Source organism: Gymnodraco acuticeps, unplaced genomic scaffold (genome assembly GCF_902827175.1).
Source record: "Gymnodraco acuticeps unplaced genomic scaffold, fGymAcu1.1, whole genome shotgun sequence".
Taxonomy (NCBI): domain Eukaryota; kingdom Metazoa; phylum Chordata; class Actinopteri; order Perciformes; family Bathydraconidae; genus Gymnodraco; species Gymnodraco acuticeps.
This window is the reverse complement of record NW_022989983.1, coordinates 3444508-3462286: the sequence shown is the minus strand read 5'-3', so window position 1 is coordinate 3462286 and position 17779 is coordinate 3444508.

Sequence of the window (17779 nt, the reverse complement as noted above, 5' to 3'; positions counted from 1 at the left end):
TGCTAGAAATCTAATCATAAAGCGTTTTAATGGCCAAACTATCCTACAATTTAGGATTTTACAGAGAGGGTTATTTGTGAATAAACGACCATCTGTAACGTTTGCATTCAACGGGAGCACTAGAGGCCGAAAACTTTCAAACGTAATTATAGGTCGTATTAAGCGCTTGAACAAACGACATATTTGGTCGTAATAAGGGCTTACACAATCGACCCATTTGGTCGTATGAGTTGGAGGACTTGTTGCATTTTTTATGAAGTGTTTAATTTACATAATGATTTAATTAATTACGATACAAATGTAACCCTTTAGATACCAGTTTTGATCGTATACCAGTAACTGCTTTTTTGAAAAAATACACTAATTTAATATTCTAAAAACTATTTTGACTTTATTATTAGTATAATCAGTTGATCCATCTGAATAATAAATAAGGGACTGTTAACCTACAAGATTTGTACCATAGACTTCCATTATAACCACATTTTCGTATCCCCTCCCCCCCTTTAAATTAAAGTGAAAAAAAGATTTTGCACTAATTGTCCTCTGCATTTGACCCTACATGTTAGTGGTGCTATGGCAGCCCGGGGACCGACTCTAATTCTGAGGTGCCTTGGTCAAGAGCAATTAAAGGAGTATCTGAACATCCATAACATGCATGTTGTTTTAGGAGTATAATAATTATCTTTATGCTGGTTGGTCTCCCACCCTCGGCGGATTATCAGCACAAATGATGTCCCCATATGATAAAATCCACCATCCCCCCTGATTTTTTTTTACAACTTCCCTATGACATTCTCATTCTGATTGGGTGTGCTGTGATGCAGACTTTATAGTCTGCTTCGTGCTTAACTGACTATGTGCATGTTTCTATGAGGACCTCGGCTTTGATGGAGCCTCTCTGTATGAGCATAGTTCTTGTTAATCAGTCTGGCTACGGCCAGTTAGGGAAATGAAGCAGATGCTTAATTTTCTCTTTCTCCTCTCCTCGGTGGATTGGCTGACTTTGGGATATTACACCCAAATTAGCGCTGTGAAGTGACAGTTTTTTCTCTCATTAGCACAGTGTCAAGTGTGAATCAAAGCCTCTACAAAATCCTCTCTGAGGTTATATTCCTTAACACCATCCGTACACATACATTGACTCCTGAATCTTTTGGACCTGTGCATGAGATGTGATTCATGCCACTGTTTGCACATATTTACTACCAAGCTAACCTCTGTGCATACTGAAGGGGCATGGCTCAGATATCCTTGCCATGTAACACCTAAAGACAGTCAAAGGTCAGGTAGTGAAGGAACAGAAGGGCCACAGATGGAGCTGCACCAACTGGCCCTGCTCTGCCCCAGCGCTGTCACATCACCACGCACCTCGCCCCGGCCGTCCCACCATCTCACCCCCTGGGGGGCCAGACCGGCACCTTCACACGCACACAAGGACAAGCTTACATGCACTGCTGGCTACGCACTACCACAAGTAGGAAAGTGCACACAAACACATGCTGAGTGGATTAATGAGGTTGAGTCAGTCAGATTGAGAGGAGTTTAAGTGGAGGTCTGCTGAGTGTGTCCACTGTGACCCCCAGGCAGGATGGCGAGCAAGGAATGAGAGCAGGTGGTCAGGGGTCTGCGTAGCATGGCATCTCTCTCTATATCCCTCTTTCATACTGTCAAGTTAATGGCTTTCTGCCAGTGAAATGCACAGTTTATACTTGTCTCACTACATTTATCTGTGACTAAGAGAAAAATGCTGTTTATTCCATTGAGGGCTGAAAATGTTATTACGTAAACTCGACAATTTTTCCAACACTTTGCAAAAACACTTTCACGCTTTCACAAAGAGCCGCTGTGACCACCCTCTGTGTAATGTGCGCTACACAGGGCATCGTATGGTATTATATTCTCTGCCTTCACCATATTGTGAGCACAAACCTCCTCAGCTATCGCCCACTCCTGTGCAACTTCAAGAAACTGGCGCATGTTTCAGCAAAATCTCTTTACTCTGTTTTGACATAGTCATATACCTAATCATAATTTATCTCAGATTATTATTGAGATTACATTATTTTTGTTTAATCGATCGACATCACTAATAAAAACGACTTAAAGAGTATTTGATTCAACGATGAATAGGTATGTTAGAAAAGTATCACTCGTCACCGGCTTGGTCTTCAATATCAGAATACATGTATTTATTATCCTTGCAAGAATGGAAGTAGTCATCACACACAGAGCTGCGTGGGACAAATAGTTCCCAGAGTAGAGTCCTTGATATGCTTATATACAATAATAATAATAATAATAATAGATTTAATTTGTTAGCGCTTTTACAGGTGCTCAAAAACGCTTTACAGATATAGTGAAGAGAAAAGAAAAGAAAGGAACAACAAATAAATATATAGTTAAAGGTGGGGTAGGTAATTTCGGAGAAACCAGCTCAAGTGCGCTAGAATTTAAAAATACACAACCGGAGAAAATCTGCCACTTCCTTACAGAGCTCCTCCTCCAACACACACGAACGCGCACATGACCAATGAGGGCACGAGATAAGTTTGTGCACAGATGGAAGGCTGACAGGCAGGTAGGCCATCCAGTTATTTTAGCCGGGCCGGCTAAAATGATTGGTCGTGCTTTTTTCAGTACTACGGCTTCCACAGATGACATTTTTTTAATGGTTTTTTTGTCAAAGCACTTAAGATATTCATTGCTATCGGGATGTTAAGAGCATTCCATGGAATATAACAAAAAGTGTATCTCGAGCCGGTTTCTCAAACGGACTACCACCTTTAAAGTTAAAGTCAAATAATACCAAAACAATCACACATTAAAATATATATACAATATTATATATATATATATATATATATATATATACAAGAGAGGGTGTTACAGTCAACAAGATGGAAGAATACCAGTTCAAAGCAGTATTCTCACATTAGTTAAGATTAGCTAAGGCCTGCGTAAGCAATAAACATGACAGTCATATGCCTATCCAACCCAGTCTCATGGCATTTCGTGTTCACCAACACGATTTTTAATCTATTGATTCGTGTTCACCAACACGATTTTCCCCTTTTTTTCGTGTTGCACAGCACGATTTTAAAAGCAATGTATTTCTACTGGTACTAGGCTTGTTTGAGAGACGCGTTGCGGCTCGCCTCGAAAGTAGACGAGAATAGCCGATCGCAGCCGGGGGAGGTCTCAAAAAGCTTGCCTGAAGTCGGACAGCTCGGAGTCGGCTTCGTCTTCTTCTTCTTCTTCTTCTCTCGGTTTCTTGGCGGATTGCAAACAGCTTGAAGGTGCATACTGCCGCCTCCGGAGTCGGCTTGACTCGGTTTGCATTTATAAAGAATGCACACGTGTTTAATCGTTAATGTCAGATATGTACTAAGTAAATACATTTGTTCCTGCTCAAGATTAGATTCAACTTTATTGTTATTGCACATATTACAGGTACTGAGACAACGAAATGCAGTTTAGCTTCTAACCAGGTGCAACAAGCAGTAAAGTGAAAAGTAATGTACACAATCTAGAATAAAATATAGAATGAATTGAATGATGAATAAACAGTGAGGGGTATGAATACACTAGATATACACAGCAGCCTGAGAGCAGTATGAACAGTGTGTATGAATATGCTAAGATATATAAAGTATGAAAACGGTAAGCAATGCAAGTATAGTATAAAATATATGGATATTAATTTAATGATGATAAATATTGTGGAACAATGATGAAAAATGTGAATGGAAGTGGCGACGTAAAAATGACACAAAACAACAACAAACTTTTGCCGAGCCAATTGGAGAGTTTCATCAGCAGCACGGGGTAAAAACCACCAATGAGCGCTCAGCTCGAGATACCAGCGAGTCGTTTCCCATCAAGCATTTCAGTTCCGCAGCCCGTGGAGAGGAACTGCGCCGCCTCGCCGCGCCTCGCTCTGACGGCCCGTCCACACAGCGGCGTGCGTTGAAGCTTCCAACGCTTCTGCCCATTCACTTTGAATGGGGTGATGTCACTTTTAGCCGAACTGCATTTTGGGAAGCGACGTGGAGCGTTGCTGGCTTCAAAAGTTGAGCAATGTTCAACTTTTGACGCCTCGACGGAGGCGTCAGCCAATGAAATCCCGTTTATGCAAATCTGCCAGTACAAGCGCTAGCCAATCAAACCGCTTGTATGCTGGGAGAGACTACGCACGTCATTTCCTCATATTCCAAAAAATGGAGGGAAAATTCATTATAGCGGTAGTGAATCACCCGGTGCTGTATGATCAGTCTCTGTTCATCTACCGGTATACAAACCGGAGGAGCGAGGCATGGAGGGAGGTGGCAGAGACAGTGGATGAAACTGGTTGGTTTTCGCCTGTTTGGGGATTTTATATCCAGTTTACTTCGTTTTAACATTGCTATTGCTTTGTATGCCGGGGGCGGGAGATTCATGTGATTGGTTGTTGGTCGCGTTGCTCGCAAAAAATCCCCAAGCTTCAGATATGCCCACCTCCAAGCGTCAACGCACGCTACTGTGTGTGCTGTCTTTGTCCCGCGAGATTTCAACGTCTCATGTTGGCGAGCCTCCAGCATGGATGTATAATAAGAACTGGATACAGCGTGGGAGGCGGGGCCTCATTCATTCCTATGAGAGCTGCTCATTAGCGCATGATGATAAAATGGCCCAACTTTTGAGAGAGTGAAACGTCACAGATTACCCAGCATGCCTGAGAAGTACCCCGTATGAGCATGCGCAACTTTAACCAAAATGCTCGTTCACATCAAGCACGTCAATTTGCGTACACGTAACAGCACCGCGCGTTCATGACAGCATGGTAATGGATTGTTGTTATCATGGATTTGATATGAACGAGGCGGCAGTTAGCAGCTAGCGGCTAGCTAGTAATGATGCTAATGTACACATCAATCGTTATGTACTTATATTACGCTGTAACAGGATCTAGTGATATCCAACAGAGCTTCATTTAGCATGAAATAATTATTGCACTGTATATATATATATATATATATAGCCTATTTATATACAGTGTAATAAGCTTCTTAGTGCAATACGAAGCAACAGGGACGTTAATAATGTCGGTAATATTAACTTTATTTAATACAACATTTACGGTACAAGATTTAATCATACAGCCCATGTAGTACGATAATGAATTACAGCAAACATGTGCAATATATCCATTATTACAGCTCCGTGGGATGGCAGTAAGACGATATGGATCCGTTCTTATCCATGGGTAAAGATAAACGCAACTCACATTGGTTTCTCATACAGCATCTCTGTAAACTACGTGTATTCACTGAATTTCACTCTCTGCCTTTAACGGCTCGTTGTAGCTCCAATAGCTCCAGCCCCACCCTCCCTGTGAGCACATTGTGCTCTGATTGGTCGGGACACGTAACATGAACGTGCCGGGCGGCGCGGTCCCGTGGGTTAGATGCGCGTTCATAATGCAGAGGGAAATAACTCTCAGAATAACGTTATTAGCAAATTTTTACAACTTGAGGAACGAATGTTTTAATAAGGGCTATACAAGTGTTCATACTGGGTAGTTTATTTAGTTTAAAAAAAATTATCCAACGAGTTACAGACCACTCTTTCCCCATGTAAGTCAATGGGAAAAAGTGTTTCCGGGCCTGGCAACCAAACGGAAGTGTAGTACCGCCGTTTGGCCAGCACGAATATTTTCATCTGAGTCCGGCGCACTTCCTGGGGGCTTGGCCTCCAGAGCAAGTCGGACAAAATGACTAACCATCATGCAACGCACGAGCAAGACGTTGATCGAAATTGCGCAGGTCTGCGCAGGTCTCGCTTGTCTCAAACAAGCCTAATGTGTTTCGTGCCTGCAGCACTTATTTTTCTCCGGTCGGGTCGTGGAAGACCGGAAGCTGTGTGGTTCATAAAAACATGTTCTTACTCAATATCAAGCCACAATTATTGCTTTTATTTTAAATCGTATAATTTCGGACTTTTGTTGCCGTCTGTGAGGAAAATAAATGGGGCTCAGAGCCTCAGAATACTGAAATCTGTATTTTTTAAATCTTTTTTTCCTTCTAATTTGTTATTCTTTTCAAAATAACACACTGTTATTTACTCACCAATAACACACAATTATCCTTGCTTTTATTTATTGGTTTAATTCCATAATCTCGGGCTTTTTTGGCGTCCGTCAGGAACTGAATTTCAAAATAAAAATAACCAGAAACAGACGTAGGAATTTCGAGCGATTACCCAAGATCCTCAGCTATGGTTTAAGCTCGCTTATTGGATGTTTTAGCCGCAATGCATGCTGGGATTTGGTGTTTATATGATATGAAATCCGGAAAACATTTTAAAAGAATAAAATAATACTTAATTCCGAGTGTTCTTGCTTTTCTCTTTGAAAGTCATCACATAACGGCATTGTAATACACGGTTCGGCTGCATTACATATTACAGATCTGCCGTAGTTCTTTATTTATAGAGCCCTGATGAGAAGACCTTTGGAAAAACTGGAAGAAATGCCGCCGAAACTGAATACTTGACGTGGATCATAAATATATCAACAATTAAACAACATCTTAAATTTCTCTTCACACAATACGTCTCTTTGCAGTATCAACACTAATTCGGCTGACTTTTACATTTGATCTAATTCATAGATAGGTTATATTTACCATAACGGTGCACAGCTGATATAAAAGGACTTGTAGTTTTTAAATATATTACTGATTTTCTTTGAATATAAGAATGTAAATACTGAGTCTGAAATAGTATAGCAATATGCTGTAAAATTATGTGAAAGCATGCATAAAACTACACATCTTCAGATGTTGTACATACATAAGGCAAGGCAAGGCAAGGCAAGGCAAGTTTATTTATATAGCACTTTTCAACACAAGGCAATTCAAAGTGCTTTACAAAAAATGAAAGAGATTAAGAAAATGGCATTTAAAATCAGTCATTAAAAAGAAAAGCTAATAAAATAAACATTAAAAGAAAAAATACATGGATAAAAGTTACAGTGCAATTAAACATTAAAAGAAAAAGTACATGGATAAAAGTTACAGTGCAGTCTAAGATATGAATAGTTCAATTAAAAGCAGCGACAAAAAGAAAAGTCTTCAGCCTGGATTTAAAAGTAGTAAGAGTTGCAGCGGACCTGCAGGTTTCTGGGAGTTTGTTCCAGATATTTGGAGCATAATAACTGAACGCTGCTTTACCATGTTTAGTTCTGACTCTGGGGACAGAAAGCTGACCAGTCCCTGAAGACCTGAGAGATCTGGATGGTTCATAATTTAGCAGGAGGTCAGAAATGTATTTTGGGCCTAAACCATTCAGTGCTTTATAAACCAGCAGCAGTATTTTGAAATCTATTCTTTGACACACAGGAAGCCAGTGTAAAGACTTCAGAACTGGAGTGATGTGATCCACTTTCTTAGTGTTAGTGAGGACTCGAGCAGCAGCGTTCTGAATTAGCTGCAGCTTCCTAATAGATTTTTTAGTGAGACCTGTGAAGACACCATTGCAGTAGTCGAGTCTACTGAAGATAAAAGCATGGACAAGTTTTTCCAAATCCTGCTGTGACATTAGTCTTTTAATCCTAGATATATTCTTTAGGTGATAGTAGGCTGATTTAGTAACAGTTTTAATGTGACTGTTGAAACTCAGGTCAGAGTCCATGACTACACCTAGATTTCTGGCTTTATCTGTTGTTTTGAACATTGCAGACTGAAGCTCAGCGCTAACTTTTAAACGTTCTGCCTTGGCTCCAAAAACCATTACCTCAGTTTTATCTTTGTTTAATTGGAGAAAGTTCTGACACATCCAGTCATTGATTTGTTCAATGCAATTACTCAGTGTTTGAATTGGAGCATAGTCTCCTGGTGAAATTGTTACGTAAATTTGTGTGTCATCTGCATAGCTATGGTAACTTATTTTGTTGTTCTTCATTATCTGAGCCAGTGGTAGCATGTAGATGTTAAAGAGAAGAGGCCCCAAGATGGAGCCTTGAGGAACCCCACATGTCATATTTGTCAACTCAGATGTGTATTTACCTATAGAAACAAAGTTGTTTCTGTCCTTTAAGTAGGATTCAAACCAATTCAGAACTGTTTCCGAAAGTCCCACCCAGTTCTCCAGTCGGTCTAGTAATATGCTGTGGTCAACAGTGTCAAACGCAGCACTGAGATCTAATAATACTAACACTGAAGTTCTGCCACTGTCTGTGTTTAAGTGGATGTCATTAAAGACCTTTACAAGAGCAGTCATAAGTGTCCTACACTAATAATACAAAGTTATTATGGCTGTGTGTACCTTGTGTGCACCGCCTAGTGGTTAAAGCAGGTTATTGAATTATTGTTTTTATGTGTTATATTTGATACAAAAAATATTAAGAGTACATACTTTCATAGGGGGAAAGTAGAAGGTCAATGATAGAAATATAGAATATAAAAAATCAAGAAGATACTATAAGTGATCTCTACAATAAAACAGTTTAGTGCAGGATGTACAAAGGTATTAATAGGAGGAGGTGCAAAACAGAAAAACGAATTAACCTTTATTTAAACATTAAATAATACTTTAGATTAAGGTCTTCTTTTAAATAAGAAAAACACTTTGGGGGTATCTATCTACAGATAAATATTAAGCCTGACAAAGTACTTAACATAATTGCTTTCCTGCAATGTTAACTATGTTGAAGCACTTATTTTAACTGATATTATACATATGAATTATACTCTTATTTATGTAGATAGTATAAGAAATTTGCAGAATATGACAGTTTAATGGTGGAGGTACACACATATTGATAGATGTCTTGTAATGCGCTGTTGAGGAACCTGTGACCTAAGATTTTCATTCATTGCATACACCGTAGTTGCGTATATGATATGATATTTTACTCAGGTGTAACTAAAGTCTGATTTAAGGGTTGTTTATATTTCACATAATTAATCAGAATCTGCAAAGTAACTCAAATAAATGTAGTGGAGTAAAAATACCAGGTTAACCTCTGAATTGTAGTGGAGTAGAATTACAAAGTAACAATGAGCTGTCATGTGGGTATTAATGCTGCGCATTATGGACACAAGCGATTTTCATCCATTTATTAATTATATGTTTTACATTTGATAACACCAATGTGTTTAATACTGGCAACTTCTAATTGTGCGAAAAATGAAAACGTTCAGTAGAGACGTCCCATAGAACATTTTGCGAAACACAATAGCCAGCGTGTAGTTCTGGGGGGGGCGTTCGATTCCAGTTTTGGATAGTCTGGCGTGGTTTCGTTCCATTTCAAACAGCTGTTTGACGCTCATTGTAACCTTGGCACACTGCCACTCCAACATCCAATCCCAGAGTTTGAAGATTAATCACGGGGACTGTAGTCCTAAACGATAGCTGGGGATTATGGGTAGTGTAGTGTCTTCGGTCATCCTAGGTTGCGTTCCAATAGTCCATTTAGCTTGGGAACCTTCCTAACCAAGTGAAATGACCCGGAAGTACGTCAGTGGCAGCCATGTTAAGTGCCGTTCCAATTCTCCAAATGAAAGGAAAGGAGGTTTCAAACTTCCTTTATAACCTCCTTTAGCTTAGGAACCACTGGACCTCCCTTGCCGAAAGGACAGGAGAAAATGCTGCCCCACAATGCATTGCAGCCGCAGCATTTGGCGTCACACAACAGTCGGCCGTTCACGGAAACAAACGATTATGACGGAGAAGTTATAGGCTATCATGAAAGTTACGGTGCTTATTAAGCATTTTAAAACGTACGTGGTAAGTTGCCAAAGTGCTTTGTTTTGAACGTTCATCAGTATTATAATCAAAAAGAGAAATATGAACGTTAGTTTTTACTGAAATTGTCAAATAAAGTCAACATTTCACTGAGCTGTGTGGGGTTTGTTCAACTTTTAAAAGATGTTTGAATGGTGATATACACAGTGATAGATGTTAAGGACTAACGTTTATAATAAATACATTTGTATTTATTTTAAGATATTTTCATACAATCATACGTATTGGGATCATTTGTATTAATGTGGACCGGAGGGAGAGGGTGATGAGCATAAGTGTCACTTTCCTTTTTTATTTCAATTACAACTTTGGTCATGAAGAATATGTTTCTCTGTTGTCCACGTTCATAAAGCATAAAACAACAGCATCAGAGCACGGTGCAGAGTCTCTAGATGAGTTTACAGTAGTCCCTCGTTCTTATTGAACATCCATGTAATCGGTTGTATAGAAAACTGTAGTTTCCATAGTTTCCCCACAGCAGCAGACGCACAAAATGACTTCCGCTGGCGCATCATAAACACGTCGGATAGTGAAAGTGCATTCGGATTCTCTAAAGTACCGCAGTCTCTTCTCCTAAGTCCTTTTGAATTCTCCTATCCACTATCCCTTAACCCCGTGACGTTTCACTCAGAGGTCAAGGAATAGGAGATAGGGTTAGAATTTAGGAGCTGATTTTTGGATTATCGGAACGCAACCCTAAACTCAGAAATGTTGACAATTGCAATAATGCTCGAAATGTCCCTTAAGGCCCTGTCACACTGTCCCGAAATTGACACCCGATGGACACACGAATATGGAATTGTGAATTTCGCACGATGATGGCCCCGAACCACACACGAAGGCAACATTTACATTACATTTAAGACATACAACTGCAATGAAAGTACCAAAAACAATTGTGTTACAGTACTATGATACTGTACTGATATCTTCAGACTTTGTTCTTTACTTTATCCGTCGTTATATGTAGAAAATATTACGTTTTCTCCGTAATGTTGTTTCCATAACAACAACAACTTCCTGTCAACTGTCCTTCAAAATAATATATTATATCCTTTTTAGTTTCACAGAACACAAATTGGGTTATTTACATAATATGTTTACATGATTTTGTTGTGCAATAAAACAACCCGATGGACACACGATAAAGGAAATGTTCAAATTCGGCTGTGATCGTAGCAACATCGGGCCATTCGTGAGGGCATCTTAAGCCTTCGTATGACCGCCGGTGGAGTTTCTCAGGCTCCGGCAGCAACTTCGTGAGCGGTGGCAAAATCTTTGGCATGCCAAAAAATTGCCGAAGGACCTTGCGAAGGTTCATTTTCGTGTTGAATTCGTGTGTCAATTTTTCCCTTCGTAAGGCCATCGTGAGGGCATCGTGTTATCATCGGTGCCATCGGGCATTCGCCCCGATCAGAGTGAGGGCGAATGCCCGATGGCACCGATGATAACACGAAGATGACACGATTTGACAAGATGTCCTCACGAGTGCCTTACGAAGTTGCCGCTCACTAAGTTGCTGCCGGAGCCTGAGAAACTCCACCGGCGGTCATACGATGGCTTAAGATGCCCTCACGAATGGCCCGATGTTGCTACGATCACAGCCGAATTTGAACATTTCCTTTATCGTGTGTCCATCGGGTGTCAATTTCGGGACAGTGTGACAGGGCCTTTACAGGCCTACGTCTGTTTCCGGTTATTTTTATTTTGAAATTCAGTTCCTGACGGACGCCAAAAAAGCCAGAGATTATGGAATTAAACCAATAAATAAAAGCAAGGATAATTGTGTGTTATTGGTGAGTAAATAATAGTGTGTTATTTTGAAAAGAATAACAAATTAGAAGGAAAAAAATATTTAAAAAATACAGATTTCAGTATTCTGAGGCTCTGAGCCCCATTTATTTTCCTCACAGACGGCAACAAAAGTCCGAAATTATACGATTTAAAATAAAAGCAATAATTGTGGCTTGATATTGAGTAAGAACATGTTTTTATGAACCACACAGCTTCCGGTCTTCCACGACCTGACCGGAGAAAAATAAGTGCTGCAGGCACTAAACACATTAGCCTACCAGTAGAAATACATTGCTTTTAAAATCGTGCTGTGCAACACGAAAAAAAGGGGAAAATCGTGTTGGTGAACACGAATCAATAGATTAAAAATCGTGTTGGTGAACACGAAATGCCATGAGACTGGGTTGGCCTATCTGTCTAGGGGCTGTGTCATCATGCCAATCTTAGGAAAATAGCAATCATACCTTCAACACAGTGTCTCATGAGCATCATCCATGTAGTCATACATCCGGCTACGTACACAGCTACGTAGGGCCTCTGTTATCATGTGCTACTCTGATATAGAAGGAACATTCAGTATTTTCCCAATAAGGTACAATACGCACAGTCTGTAACAAACATAGCAAAAGGCAGCAGCTGTGAAACATGTTTTATTGTATCATTTAGAGCAGTGTCCTCACAACATTTTATGTTTTCCACCATTTGCATAATTCCACAGTGATTAGTCAGCTGTCAGAAATGTGGTCAGTCCCAAACATCTCTGAGGACATGGGTCACTGTGCACGAGGTCCTGGATGTAAATCAATGATACATTACTGCTGGCTGACTAACTGACATGGAGCTTGTCCCACACTCTCTTTTTGAAGTGGAGTCTGGACTACATATGTCAAGTGCATTTATCATTAGCAGAGGGCTTAAGCTGTAAACAGGCCACATCATTACCAAGTCTAATTACATTTGGGTCCAAGGTCTCACTGCAGTCAGGCACAGGCACTCACACAAGGGCACACTTACAAACACATGCACACAGTTTCCAGTGCAAGAAAAAGGCAGAAAAACAACCTTGACGCCACTTAAACAACAGCTAAATGGATAGTTTGGATGTTTTGAAATAGGGTTGAGTCAATTCATTAAACAAGATGACAGTCAACATGTTTACAGTTTTGAGAAGAAGGCAGGATAATGGGCAATGTACTGCTTTGCTGGGGGAAGAGAGAAAATGTATTTAAGCCGCCCACAAAATGTGCTTAATTTTTTATTTTGACTAAAACTATCATTTTACCTTGCAGATGTAAATTACTCTTCCAGTCAGTTGGTTTGTTGTTGTGTGACTTTGGTGAACTAACCAAAGGCACACAATAACAAACCCTGCCGTGCTCTGCAAGGGAAAATTACTTTTTTATGTCAAAGGAGTTTGGTAGCTTTGGGGAAAAGCATAGATATCAGCTTCAGTTTCGAAAAGCATTTGAAACTAAATTATATTGATAAGGTGGGCATTTCTTTCAGGTGGCTAATATTATGTTTTGCTACTGTACATTGCTTAGTTTCCAAACTGGAGGCATGCCATCTTCCATCTATATTGGTACGTAATACACTTGAGGACAACCCTACTTCAAAACATCCAAAGTATCGCTTTTTAAGGGTAACCTGTTACTGGTTACCTATTCACTTTTTTCCCCCCGGAAGTGCTGATGCTAATCACATAAGCATGTAGAAATGCAACCCTTATTTTCTGACATAATTTGGAGTCCAAATGTTGCAACTGGCCAATATGTGTATCAGGATAGAGATTAGAGTGCAGTATGAAGCCACTAAGTGTTACTGCGTAGCTCCTCATATTGATACTCTCATGTCCGAGCAGGTGACACCAACAGCACCAGAGGCGTGGTGCGACTAGACAACTCTGTATTACACCTCAGACTTCATCCGAGTGGAAGGTCTGGATAATGATCTGATACACGATGAGTAGCACCATGATTATCACTGACAGCATGATGAAAAGAGTGCTGTGATGACAGAAGCTATGGAGAAAGAAGGAAAGACAGAGTGAGAGTAACGTAGACACAGACAGAGGAAGAAGTGGATAGAGTCTGTAACAAGCATATTGAATAGATTCAATAACAAAGTCTGGCATGGAACCATCTTAATCAATTAGAGTAAGTGAGAGAACAGTTGATCGAGAGAGATGTTTATGCGGTTAATACAAATATCTATTTCAGCAGAAATCATAATCAATACGCCCTTTTATAGATCCGGTTTGCAAACAGTGAGACGTTCTCCTGTGCTTGATAATGCGACCAAAATTATTGCCCCCTCCGTCTCCGTCTCCCTGCTCTTTTTTCGGTCTCTTTCCTCGTTTCCCCGTCTCATACACCCTCGCCGAGACAATATGTCATGCGATGGATATAATTGCAATAATGCAATTTGGTTCGGAGGCGGATTGAGAGAATAATTGGACTCAACCCCACCGAAGTGACAGGCTAATGATTTAGCATGGCCACTGGCTATTGTGAGAAGCGAGGGCTTTCAACGCTACTGAGCTAATTTCCTCTGATGATGGTCTTAGCGCGTTGTCTTTGTGTCGGCACAGAGGAGCGCATGGCCATGAGGCGGACAGCTAGATGATATAACCCACCCACCCAATGCCAAACAAACACATGTCTCTTGTCTGAGTGAAGCCACCCACTGTTCTCATTTACTTCATGCACAAAATGGGGCTTATTTGAGGGAAAGATAAAGCAAATCCCAGAGAAAGACCAAGTCCAAAAACAGGCCTTATCTTTATTCACTTTCCCCAGACACATGAGCTCCATAGGAGACCAAAGAGAGTTGCCAAGAGGAGAGACAGCATTAGCATAGCCATGATAGCTAATTGCGAAATCTTACAGTAAGGTAAGACCCAGGCTTAAGTCGAATAGTCCATTGGGCTTAGGAACCTTCCTAACGCAGTGAAATGACCCGGAAGTCCATCAGTGGCAGCCATGATAAGTGCCGTTCGAATTCTCTAGATCAGGGGTTCCCAACCTTTTTTCCCAAGAGCCCCCCCAAATGACTCCTGTTGGAAGTTGCGCCCCCCCCCCCCCCACACACACACACACACACACACACACACACACACACACACACACACACACACACACACACACACACACACACACACACACACAAGATGTTTGACTGGTGATATACACAGTGATAGATGTTAAGGACTAACGTTTATAATAAATACATTTGTATTGATTTTAAGATATTTTCATAGTTCATACAATCATACGTGTTTACTGAGCTGTGTAGGGGTTGTTCAACTTTTAAAAGATGTTTGAATGGTGATATACACAGTGATAGATGTTAAGGACTAACGTTTATAATAAATACATTTGTATTGATTTTAAGATATTTTCGTAGTTCATACAATCATACGTATTGGGATCATTTGTATTAATGTGGACCGGAGGGAGAGGGTGACAACGAGCATAATTTTCACTTTCCTTTTTTATTTCAATTCCAACTTTGGTCATGAAGAATATGTTTCTCTGTTGTCCCCGTTCATAAAGCATAAAGCAACAGCATCAGAGCACGGTGCAGAGTCTCTAGATGAGTCCGTCGTTCTTATTAAACATCCATGTTGTAGTCCTCTGTATAGAAAACTGTAGTTTCCATAGTTTCCCCACAGCAGCAGCAGATGCACATTTATGACGTCCGCTGGAGCATCATAAACACGTCGGATAGTGAAAGTGCAGTCGGATTCTCTAAAGTACCGCAGTCTCCTCTCCTAAGTCCTTTTGAATTCTCCTATCCACTATCCCTTAACCCCGTGACGTTTCACTCAGAGGTCAAGGAATAGACGATAGGGTTAGACGTTAAGAGCTGATTTTTGGAATATCCGACCGCAACCCCAGATTTAAAATGACTGCAGCAACTGCAGCCAGTTGGATGTGAAGAAAACGTGTTTGAAGCTTTATACAGTCTATGGTTTGAAGTAGAAATGATGCTGCTTTCATACAGTACAATATGCCAAAGCAATGTGTGTGATGTATCAACCCAGTCTCACGGCATTTCGTGTTACAGTCACGACATTTAATGAAATCCGGAAAAAAAGATTATTAAAAGAAAATAATACTTTATTCCGAGTGTTCTTGCTTTTCTCTTTGAAAGTCATCACATAACGGCATTGTAATACACGGTGTGGCTGCATTACATATTACAGATCTGCCGTAGTTCTTTATTTATAGAGCCCTGATGAGAAGACCTTTGGAAAAACTGAAAGAAATGCCGCCGAAACTGAATACTTATATCATAAATATATCAACAATTAAACAACACCTTCAATTTCTCTTCACACAATACGTCTCCTTGCAGTATCAACACTAATTCGGCTGACTTTTACATTTGATATAAAAGGACTTGTAGTTTTTAAAGATATTACTGATTTTCTTTGAATATAAGAATGTAAATACTGAGTCTGAAATAATATAGCAATATGCTGTAAAATTATGTGAAAACATGATTAAAACTACACATCTTCAGATGTTGTACATACACTAATAATACAAAGTTATTATGGCTGTGTGTACCTTGTGTGCACCGCCTAGTGGTTAAAGCACGTTATTGAATTATTGTTTTTATGTGTTATATTGATGAAAAAAATATTAAGAGTACATACTTTCATAGGGGGAAAGTAGAAGGTCAATGATAGAAATATAGAATATAAAAAATCAAGAAGATACTATAAGTGATCTCTACAATAAAACAGTTTAGTGCAGGATGTACAAAGATATTAATAGGAGGAGGTGCAAAACAGAAAAACGAATTAACCTTTATTTAAATATTAAATAATACTTTAGATTAAGGTCTTCTTTTAAATAAGAAAAAAGCTTTGGGGGTATCTATCTACAGATAAATATTAAGCCTGACAAAGTACTTAACGTCTAATATATTGCTTTCCTGCAATGTTAACTATGTTGAAGCACTTATTTTAACTGATATTATACATATGAATGATACTCTTATGTATGTAGATAGAATAAGACATTTGCAGAATATGACAGTTTAATGGTGGAGGTATACACACATATTGATAGATGTCTTGTTGAGGAACCTCAGCTGCGACCCAAGTTTTCCATTCATTGCATAACTACACCATAGATGTGTATATGATATGTCAATAAACCTTTGAAAATCTTGAAAGGGATGTGCAAAATAGCCATAATATACAGTCTTTAATTAACTATTAGTAGAGAATAACGAGTAATGAATATACTTTATTACTCGTTTCCATTCATGTCAATTGCAGATAAATGTTTAGTCTTCTCAAGCACCAACTAACAAATATCTCTCCTGATTGTTGGCACTTGATAATCACCTTCCCTGAATTTTACTCAGGTGTAACTAAAGTCTGATTTAAGGGTTGTTTATATTTCACATCATTAATCAGAATCTGCAAAGTAACTCAAATAAGTGTAGTGGAGTAAAAATACCAGGTTAACCTCTGAATTGTAGTGGAGTAGAATTACAAAGTAACAATGAGCAGAGTGGGTATATATTAATGCTGCGCATTATGGACACAAGCAATTTTCACCCATTTATTAATTATATGTTTTACATTTGATAACACCAATGTGTTTAATACTGGCAACTTCTAATTGTGGGTAAAACGAAAACGTTCATCAAAGACATCCCATAGAACATTTTGTAGTGTAGTTCTGGGGGGGCGTTCAATTCCAGTTTTGGATAGTCTGGCGTGGTTTCGTTCCATTTCAAACAGCTGTTTGACGCTCGGCGTAACCTTGGCGCACTGCCACTCCAACATCCAATCCCAGAGCTTGAAGATTAATCACAGGGATAGTAGTCCTAAACGATAGCTGGGGATTATGGGTAGTGTAGTGTCTTCGGCCATCCTAAACTCAGAAATGTCCATTCCCAAACCGCCCCCTACACCCTCCATTTGCGCGTTCACGCAGAGGGTCCGCCATATTGAGGGCTGTTCCAAACCAACGAGTGTGAGCGATGTTTGGAGTTTTATGTGAGTTATTAATTTACATTTTTTGTCTAAGAGATGCTGATTTGAAACCGTTGTTACATACAGTTACGGCATTTCCTGTTTCTGCCGGAGAGAGGGGAGGCCGTCCCAAAGCTTGCCGCTGTATTTATACCCTTAACCCTTAATGGAGGGAACTTCATTCAGCTGTGAGTGTGGCTA